This window comes from Microtus pennsylvanicus, chromosome 1 (genome assembly GCF_037038515.1).
Source record: "Microtus pennsylvanicus isolate mMicPen1 chromosome 1, mMicPen1.hap1, whole genome shotgun sequence".
NCBI classification, from domain to species: Eukaryota; Metazoa; Chordata; class Mammalia; order Rodentia; family Cricetidae; genus Microtus; species Microtus pennsylvanicus.
Genome location: NC_134579.1, coordinates 155,375,324 through 155,386,415, shown reverse-complemented (window position 1 = coordinate 155,386,415; position 11,092 = coordinate 155,375,324). Strand labels below are relative to the sequence as shown.

The 11,092-nt window shown below is 39.7% G+C and overlaps 2 protein-coding genes across 3 annotated transcripts in view; both read right to left on the bottom strand.

Annotated features, from left to right (window-relative positions):
- The window catches only part of LOC142832742 (uncharacterized), a 196,329-nt gene that overhangs the window by 95,111 nt on the left and 90,126 nt on the right, over positions 1-11,092 (bottom strand). The gene's annotated exons all lie outside the window — the stretch shown is intronic.
- Positions 1-11,092, bottom strand: part of LOC142837596 (uncharacterized) — a 59,263-nt gene that overhangs the window by 11,635 nt on the left and 36,536 nt on the right.

Here is an 11,092-nt window from a genome sequence, read left to right as displayed (position 1 = left end):
TCCTGACTGCTGGGATTAAAGGCGTGCACCACCACTGCCTGGTGATCAGAATTTTTTTTAAAATGGATGTATGAATCTGTAGTTTCTTTTCGGTTGTATCATTTTCTGGTGTTTTTACGTATTTATTTATCTATCTATTTATTCATCATTTTTTCTCAAGATAGGGTTTCTCTGTGTAACAGCACTGGTTTGTCTGGAACTCACTTTGAGGTCAAGGCTGGTCAAACTCGCTGAGATCTACCCACCTCCACCTCCACAATACAGCGGTACTATGATGCTCAGTTCATTATCTGGTGTAACATCACCTAGTATTTAGAGTCAAGAAGTCTTCCTTTCTTGTCAAGAAGTATTTTGAATAGCAGCTTTGCTGTTAGTTTTTCTCTGCAGTTCTGATAGAACCCTGTCAGTCTAGGCATGAGGTTGTGTAAAGGTGGCAATTTATAGCTGCTTTATTTTCATTACTTCTTATAGTTATGTTTACCTTATTTATTTCACGTTGTTTAAATTTGGTATGTTACAGTTTTTTATTTCAATTAGAGTTTCCAATTTAGTGTAAGAGAAGTCTTTCAATAAACAGGAGATCCAGTTGATCACACACTTCTGTCAAGTAGACTGTGCAGTTACCTTGGGTAATTGTCAAGACATGATAACAGGACAGGTCATAGTGACACACATCTTTAATCCCAGCACTCAGGAGGCAGAGGCACAGGCATGTAGATCTATGTGAGTTTAAGATAAGCCTGGTCTACAGAATGAGTTCCAGGTCAGCAAACACAACACAGCAGAACCATGGTTCCAAAAACCACAAAAGAGAAAAACCTGATAAAGTTCTGTAAAGTTTGGCAAGGCCAACCAAGCCATTTAACCAGCACTCAGGAGGCATGAGCAAGGGGAACTCGATTCAAGGCCAGCCAGATCTACGTAGTGAATCTCAGATGGCTATAAATAGAGACCTTATCTCAAAATAATTAAGTTGATCCCTGAGGAATAATTTTCATGATACCAGAAGCACCATGCAAGCTTCCAAAGGAGGGAGTCAACAAACAGTCTTAGACAACTATAATGCCTACTGTGGAGGCCCAAAAATGTGAGCCTATTTCCAACTTGTCTGAAGTCCAGAAAGCTTTAGCTTGTTCAAAGTTTCTGGAAACAAGTTTGGCTAAATACCCTGACATAGGGTGTTGTTACTTGATCTTTTTGACATTCAGTAGCTCATATAGGTATATCCACTCCACCCTGACCAATGGTCAGGAAATTCAAGCATACTTCTGCTCCTTCTTTTGAAATAGGAGTTTGACCTTGGGAATGGCTGTTTTCAGGATACTTTGTCTAGAATGGGTTCACTGCTTAAACAACAAAATGCTAATGACTTGATGCCTCAAGTATTGAAGCAAGCAACTGTTTTAGTTGTCCTTGGTATCATGTTAAAGCTGTCTTTTGCCTTCTTCCCTCTGCTGGTTTGGGATATAAAAGAGTATGGAAAATTAAATGCAGAGAGATTTCAGTATTCATTAGAACTCTTTCCTAGTACTACTTTATGTTTCTGTTTTATTTTTACCCGTGTCTTCTCCTTTACTTAACTCTTCTAATCCCCATGCTCCTACCCTGATAAGTGGTATTTTTTTGGAGCTGGTCTCTGACAGTCTATGAACCACATCAACTCTCATCCTGGCACAATAGCCCTAAGGATGTACTAGTGGCAAGCATACTGTGGTCAAAACATCTCTCTCATTGAACTCAAGACCCTCTTAACAAAATTTCAGACACCATGACCGTTACTGGAAATCCAGCTTCCTGCTGTTGCTGGTGAAGACAAGAATCTTGGAGGATAACAACTTCCTTTTACTAAACCGTCATAATCCCTAACAAATAACTAAACATTTTTCTTGTACTCACAAGTAAGCTTAATCTTTGCCCCTCATCAAAGAAACATCTCTTTTCAACAGAGACAATTGCAAAAATTAACAAATCATCAAAATGGAGAGCCCGGGCTCAATAATCATGTTTGAAAAGGGGCTCTCAAGATTAAAGAGGCAGAAGATCAGGAAGTTTGTTGTGAGACTGTATCTTCTAGTGTACTACTCAGAGTTCTCTAGAGTAACAGCACTTATAAAATGAACATACATATATTATATGTGTAAATATATATGCATACAACCACATATGTATAAATAAAATGGAGATTTATTGGATGACTTAAAGGATGATATCCAGGTCATCCAACAATGGGTGACTGTAGCAGTAAGTCCCAAAATCTAGTCGTTGCTTAGACTATAAGGCTGGATATCTTGGCTGGTCTTCACTATATGCTGGAATTCCAAAGAAAGAGGCTCCACTGCCAGTGAAGCAATGGCTGTGCTAGCAAGAAAATGAGACAACAAACAGGCAATGAATAAAATGATTCCTATCTTCATGTCATTATATAAGCTTCCAACAAAAGGTGTGGTCCAGATTAAAGGTTTATCTTCCAACCTCTCAATCTTGATCAAAGGTGTGCACCCTTCAGCCTCAAGTTTGGATTAATGGCATTTGTCTTCCTATCTCAAAGTTCTAGACTATAAGAGGATTCAGTCACTTCAAAATAAGCAAAAATCATCTTACAGGTCTTTCCTCCGTTTTGGGATTGTAGGTCATTCCAGAGGTAAACCAGCTGACAACCAAGAATAACCATCACACCTAGCAATGCCAGAAGCTTTGTTTATAAAATCTTATCAACAAACCTCCCAAACACGTGTTGGGTAAAGATAAGAACAAGGGGCATACCAAAGGCGATTGGGGAAATTCACAAGCCTTCAACCATACATAAAGAACTACAGGCAACTGGAGGATGCTGGGAGCAGGAGAGTCTCCCCCAGGGAAGCACATACTCAAAAGCAAATAGTTAGCATTGAAGATATGCATATATATTGAATATGATATTTATAAACATATATGTATACATATAGACACCTTTGTACGTAATAACACTTAATGAAAAAGGTGCCATGAATTTGAAAGTTAGCAGGGAGAGTATATGGGAGAATTTATCTATAGGAAAGGTTTGGAGGCCCAAAAATGTGAGCCTATTCCACCTTGTCTGAAGGTCAGATAGTTTGAAGTTGTTCGAAGTTGTTGACAACAGCTGTGGCTACACACCCTGACATAGGGTGTGGTTACTTGGTGTTTTGGACATTAACACCTGACATAAGGTGTGGTTACTTGGTGTTTTGGACATTAACAGGGCCCGTAGAGGTATTCTCTCCACCCCAACTAAAGGTCAAAGAGTTGGAACTTACTTTTTTTCTTCAAGGTTATTGTCTGTTTCTTCCTGAGGTAGAAACTAGAGGTTCCACCTTGATTTATATGAGTTCTATTTTCTTTAGATTATTGTTAATAGATGTGGCTAATATCCAGACCTGGTTATTTCAGGTTTTAAGAATTAAAACTGTTTCTACCTCAAACAATAGTCTAAGGATTCAACTAAGTTTCTATTATGTTAGGGAGATAACTATGGACCCATCCAGGGAGTGGTTCGCCTACAGAATGTTTTGGTCTAGCGTGTGAGAGTTATTTGTCTTGTTCTGGCAACAGAATGTTTAAATAAGAATGTAATCTGCCCTGAACTGTAGTGGCACATGCACACCTTTAATCCCAGTGTTCAGGAGGGAGAGGCAGGAGCATCTCTGAGTTTGAGGACAGCCTGGTCTAGAAGCTAGTTCCAGAACATGCCCCAAAGCTCCAGGGAAACCTTGTCTTGAAAAACCAAAAGAGAAAAGAAAAAAAAGAAAAGAAAAAAAGTACATAGCCTGAAATCTTCAACTGATCTGTTCACTTCCTTGTATCATGTTAATGCAGTTAACATCTTACTCCTGCCTTTTGGGGTCAGGGTATTTTAAGCAAATGCAAATTAAATGATGGTGGATTTCATTATTCACTGGAACTCCCTCCCGAGACTATCCTATGACTGTGATTTTCACTCATGTCATTGTTCTCTTTACTTACTTTTCTAATCCCCATGCCCCTACCCTGGTCAGTGGTATCCTTGTTGATGCTAGTTTCTGACAGAAAGGAAGAGGTGAAATATTTTAACAATATTTATATAATAAATTCAAGATAAAATAAAAAACAAAACAGAAAACAAATGAACAGAGAACAACAACAACAACAACAAAACCCAAACTAAAACCAAGTGCTGTAGGAAGTCTTACAGCTTGTGGTTTTTAAAATGCTGGCAGGTCTCCGACAGAGCAGCCGTGAGCTGGGCAGGTTCGGAGCTGCTCGCAGCGGGGCCCCTCAAGCCCCGGAGCTGGCAGGGGGAACACATGGCAGGCAGGCAGGAGACAGAGACATGGATAGGCAAAACATGAGTGAGATTTAATATTTATTTAGGGGGTTATGGAGGGGAAAGGTAAAAGGGGGGCAGAGAGAGAGGAGAAAGATAAGTGAAAGCAGGAGAGAAGAGGGGGGAGCGTGTGCCAGGAGGGGACAGAAAGAAATCCAAGATGGTGACAAGAGGTCAGGGGTCGCCAGGAGTGGGCGTGGCTTGCCTCTTAAAGGGACCAGGGACCAAAACCATAACAGTGGTTACCTGCCTACTGGGGCATGGCCTCTTATATTGCATATGCTGATGCTGAGCCTGTGTCTGCGCCATCTTTTCCGGCCACTCTGTTTTAGTTGCAGATTTCAGTTTCTGATGTCTTTTCCAGCAGAGGATTCTGATTTGTGAGTTTGCCCCTAAATAAATAACCATCTATTTCTCAATTCTGAGCTAGTGTGGGATTTCTTTTAAGCAACCATCTTTAACCAAGAGGAACAAAAAATATTTTATACCTATCAAGGAAATGTTAATCTTACATGCTGCCCTAGATTCAACGTCAATCGTCAGGAATGGAAATGATAATAATTTTGGTATAGCTGTGGGGGAAAGGAGTTCATACGCTGCTGTGGAGTAAGAACTAGAGAATCAATTTTTGAAATTAGTTCAATGTCTCCCCCAACAATAAATGAATAAATGAAAAGAACTATAGTGTGGCACAAAGCACTGATGTGTGACACTATTCCTGTAAAAACAATGACCACATCTTTTTATTACAGATAAGGAGGAACCAATGACAAACCAAACCTGGAATCTAACAAAGTCAAACTTGTATGAACTAAAGAGTTTTATGCTTGTTTCTCTCTCTCTCTCTCTCTCTCTCTCTCTCTCTCTCTCTCTCTCTCTCTTTCTTTGGGTTTTTGAGACAAGGTTTTTCTTTGTAAAAGCCCTTACTGTACTGACATTAGCTCTTGAAGACCAGACTGGTCTCAAACTCACAGAGATATGCCTGCCTCTGCCTCCCGAGTGCTGGGATTAAAGACGTGTACCACCACTGCCTGTTTTCTTTTAGGCATTTCTTATTTGCATTTATGTCTGTGTGCCATGTGTGTTCCTTGTGCTAACAGACCCAGAAGAGGGCTTTGGATGCCCTAGAATTGAGGTTATAGATTGAGTGCCCATGTGAGGGTTCTGGGAATTCAAAGTGAGTCTTCTGCTCTTTAGAGTGCTCGTCACCTCTAAAGTCGAGAGCACCAGTGAGTTTTATTGAGGTGACTTACAAGATTGTGGGTGAGTGGTTACTTATATAAGCACAAAGGACTCAAAGACTGCTGCATCATCCTGTGAGGGTGATGGCTAACGAAGCTGGAAACCTGGGGATTATTGAGGTAGCTCAAGGGAGGTTGGAAGTATCTTTGAATCCACTCACTACCTCCTTCAAGCAGCTTGTCTTGTCTTGTCTGGTCCAGGGATCTTAACTGGTGTCTGCCTGGTGGCTGATCGGAGTATCTTCTGAGCAGCACAGCTTGTCTGACAGTATCGGCAGTCTTTACTGATTAGATATGCTTGAGGCAGGAGAGCACTAATGAATCTTTCCCGTTTCTGTGACTTCTGAAGGTATGAAGTTTTCTATTTCTGAGCTTCGGGAGCTTCTCTACTGTACTGAATGTACCACCTCCCATAGAGCATCCTGCATCTTTACCTTTCTTAATATCCCATGTTTTAAGGAGTTTTGTCCAAGATGGAGGGATTTAATTTCGGAGGAAGCTGATACACAATAACCGCTCCTGAGATGATCTGCAAATACTGGCCATCTTATCAATGAGTATTTGTTCATCATGTTCATTGGTGTTTTAGTGATATTATCTAGGATATGGAATCACCCCAGATGTCCATAAACTGATCACGGGTAAATGAAAATGTGATAGACATGTACAAAGGTATAAATACTTAAGACATTACTTAGCTATTGATAAAAACGAGTCTAAAATCATAATGTAAATGTAGGTAACCGGAAAATAAGATGAGAGCTGTTATTTAGTCCCTAAAGGTCAAACATGAAATGTTTTCTGTCAGATGAGAGTTGTAGTTTCAAACTTTTTATTTTGTGTGTTAATATAAAACTACATGCAGAAGCTAGGAAGCTAGAGATGGACCATTACTGGGGAGATGAAGGAAGAGAGAGTGGATAGTAGAATAGAGGTAATATGAAATTAGAGAGTGGCAATCCTGGGGGCAGGATAGTTCAAATATGTAGTGGAGAGGGAGCTGATGAAAGGCCAATTCATCCAGGCTATGGTGGTGTATGCCTTTAATCCCAGCACGTGTAAGGCAGAGGCAGGCTAATTTCTGTGTGTTTGAGGCCAGCCTGGTCTACAGAGCTAGTTCCAGGACTGGCTTCATAGCTACTAAGAAGTCCTGTCTCAAAAACACACCACGCCCCCCCAAAAAAAAAAGAAAAAAAAGAAAGAAAAAGGTCAACCAAAGTAAAATGTCAATGAAGAAAGTTACACGGGGACCTATAAATTTGCAACCCAAGTAAAAAACATAATAAGAGTGGATAGTAGAACACATGTGATATAAATGAAAGGGGCATTGGATAACATTCACTAAATGTTTGACTTTGGATGGGACAGGAATAAAGACAAGTAGGAGAGTTAATGAAAAGGAAAAATGTATGAAGAAGCCTCATGAAATCTCATTGTCTTACAAGTTAATAGTAAATAATGATTTTAAAACTCTGAACAGAAGTTTCCACATGTGACCCACTCAGCAGGTCCTAAGTTACTCCAGGGTCTTGGAGAGGCACTATCTGAAAGACATGGGAGGAAAGAGAAATGGATGCCAAGCAGTATTTTGTCACGGTCAGCACGTAAGGTTTTGGCTAATTTTAAGTTTTCTGTCTCAAGATTTTTACTTCAAGGCCCTGTGAGATGTGAGAAAGAAGAAGCCTGAAATGGCTCCTGACACACATGTGTGAATAATGTTGCTCCCAAACACCAGGGCTAGTAAATGAAATTCTTTACTCCAGGTATTGCTTATCTGTCTAGGAATTACTTGGTCAGGGAGGCCTGAGAAGCATCCAAAACAAAGCAGGTGCTAGTGCTCTTGATTTGTCACCATAAGTACATGGTGTTGCTGAAATCACCAAACACTTTGGTTTCAAGATTAGATAGATAGATAGATAGATAGATAGATAGATAGATAGATAGATAGATAGAGAGCAATTTTGACCTTACCAGATATTTCTCCCAATTGACTCTCTTTCATAGGACTGTAAAGTCATATAAAGGCTGTTGGAAGAGAAAGGATGTTAATAGTCTTACTTGGCCATAGATCCTGCATCTTACAATAACAACCTGCTGGGCAAAATGTGTACACTGCTACAACACTGACATAACTGCTTATTGGCATAACCAACCTCTCTCTTGACTAGATTTGTATCATGCTCCATACAAAAGAATTCATGCTATGGTCACAAACCAGGATTTCAGAGTTATAGGTTTGTAAATGCAAATTTCTGTCCAGCCAGGTCCTGCAGCCATTCAGTTCCAAAGAAATACACAGAGGCTTATTACAGTAATTATAAATTGTTTGGCCTGTTAGCTCAGGATTATTATTAACTAGCTCTTACAACTTTCATTAATCCTTAAATCTTATCTATTTTTAGCCATATGGGTTGATATCTTTCCTCAGTAAGGCATTCTCATCTTGCTTCTTCTGAAGCAAGTCTGTGTCTGACTGGTGATTGTGTCTCTGCTTTTCATCTTCCCAGAATTCTCCTAGTCTGCTCCCCACACCTATACTGCCTGGCTACTGGCCAATCAGCATTTTATTAAACCAATATGAGTGGCAAATCTTTAAAGTACACAAGAGCATTATCCCACAGTATTTTCGCCTTTTTCCTTTTCAAAACCAAAACCCTGAATCTAATCTCCTCTGTTTAGCTTTTTTTCTGACCATTTTGCATAACAAGTTGTAACCAACACTCAAAACTAAGATAAATATCCATAATTCATTTTTTTTGGAAATGTGGGTGTTGTTTTCTTGGCAAATTCCTGCTGCTTAGGAGCACTAGTAATCTCATGAGGACCCGAATAAAATTTAATATTATGGTCAAGTTCTGACTCGAGTATTCTGTAAGGATTGATTATCTTAGCCAGCAGTCTTGAGGCTGTTCTGGGTGCAGAACTCAGAAGAAACTGCCAACAGAGCTGCTCTGAAATTTTGGATCATCTGGGCCATCCTTTCCCATTGGAGATTTTTAGGAGTTCTTTCTTGGTCAAAGATTTTTTTCTTAACCACGAATGAATCCACAGACTCCCATTTTTTTTTGAAAAAAAAAAAAAGCTATACCTCTTCTCCAAAGTTGTTGTGGGAGTTCCTTCTGTTTGTGTGTTGCTTTCATTGGTTAATGAATAAAGAAACTGCCTTGGCCTAGTTGATAGGGTGGAACTTAGGTAAGTAGAGGAAACAGAACTGAATGCTGGGAAGAAGGGCAGAGTGAGAGAAGCCATGGATCTTCTGCCTGAGACGGACACTGGTTAGATTCTTTGGTAAGCCACAGCCACATGGCAATACACAGATTAATGGAGACTGATTAAACTAATATGTAAGAGTTAGCCAATAAGAAGTTAGAGCTAATGGCCAAGCAGTGTTTTAATTACTACAGTTTCTGTGTGGTTATTTCGGGTGTAAGCTAGCCGGGTGGCTGTGACAAACAAGTGGCCCTCTCCTTGCAACACAAAGTAACCTATATTTTGATATAAATTTTAAAGTCAAGGCATTTTCAAAATATATAGGTTGGTTTAATCCAGCAGCATTTATAATCAAATGTCTTTTATAAGCTGTTGCTCCTTCCTCAGCAGCCAAATAATTCAAAGATAACACAATATCATACAGTATCCAGATTCTCTGTATATTTTCCATCTTTTGTGGCTTATTTTTACTCTATTCAAAAAAATTTTTGGTTTTTTGAGACAAGGTTTATCTGTGTATCTTTGGCTATCCTGGACCTCACTCTGTAAACCAGGATGACTTCAAACTCACAGAGACTTCCGTGCTTCTGCTTCTGAAGTGCTGGGATTAAAGGTCTGTGCCACCATACCTGGCCACTCTATTTCTTTCTTTAAGGACTTTTTCTACCCTTTTCCTTTTTTCTCCTAAGCCTATGTATTTATTTTGTTGTTTTGGTTTTGTGAGATGGGGTTTCTCTGTATAGTCCTGGCTATCTTGGAATTTACACTGTGCACAAGGCTGATCTCACAGACATCCATCTACTTCTGCCTCCACAATGCTGAGACTAATGGCAGACATCACCAAGCTCAGAGCCCTTGAGGATTTCTAAGCTGTTTGTGATATGTACTTCTTGTCAGTCAGAGCCTATCTCTTTACAGTTTCTCACTTTTTCCTATTTGTAAGGCTTGAGTTTAGTATAAAGATTTTTGAAAGTGAACAAAAGATGAGACTTTATTAAGTCATTGTCTCTCAGGTTGAATTTTCTTTTATGTTGCCATCTTAGGCACTAGGTAAAGGACTTGTGAAATTCAATTCATTTCGTGGGTGTAATTTTCAATGAACAGAAGACATGGGGATTATATGTTATACCTTCATATGTTCTCAGAATTATGAATTTTGTAATGTGCAGTACAATTAGAGATCCTTGTCACTTTTGGGGGGGTTTTCAAGAGAATGTTTCTCTGTAGCCTTGGAGCCTGTCCTGGAACTAGCTCTTGTAGACCAGGTTGACTTTGAACTCACAACCATCCACCTATGATGGATGCCTCTGCCTCCCAAGTTCTGGGATTAAAGGTGTGCACCACTACCACTCTGCTCACATTTTTATGTTACTATATTATTCTTTATTATGCTTTATTTCACTTTATTTTTTTTTGAGACAGTGACTATGCACTCCTGGCAGTACTAGACTTAGTATATAGACCAGAATGGCTTTAGATTCAGAGATCTTGCTTTTGCCTCTTGAGTGCTGAGATTAAAAGCATGCACCACACAGTCTGTTTTTATTATGAATTCTTGAATGAAAGAACTACTTTTGAGAAAATATTTCACTATATAACAGCATTGGCTGTCCTGGGACTAGCAGTGTACACTAGGCTGGCCTAAAACTCAAGTATGCCTCTGCCTCCTGAAAGCCAGAATTAAAGGTGTGTGCCACTACTCCCCAGCTAAGATAAACGACTTTAATTACAGCATTTCCCAGGTGCAGAGGTCAAGGTTTAGTGGTTAAGAGCACTAGTTTCCCTTCCAGATATAGTGACATTTCATTTGTATTTTATAAATAAAACTTGCCTGGGGATCAGAAAAGTAAAACAGCCACACTGGCCAGCCTTATAGACCAGACAGCAATAACACACACCTTTAATCTCAATAGCCACACTAGTTTGCCATAGAATCCAGGTGGTAGTGGTGCCTGTCTTGAATCCCAGAACTAGAGAGGATTATAAAATGAAAGGAGAAAGATCATGATCACATTCTCATTCTGATATTCCTGGAGGCAGAATAGCCATTTTGGACTGAGGTAGAGGTAAAAGCCGGTGGCTGGCTGCTTTGCTTTTCGGATCTGCAGGTTGAACTTTAATATCAATCTCTAAGCTTTTTATCAATCATGCTTCATCTAGAGTACTGGAGTTCCGTTCCTAACACACACAGAGAAGATCATAACTGGCTGTAACTCCAGCCTTAGGCTATCTTATGCCCACTTCTGGTATTCCCAGGCACCTCCAAGTTTGTAGTACAAAGAAAGACTTCAAAAGCAAATCTTTACACATTGGGCAAAGC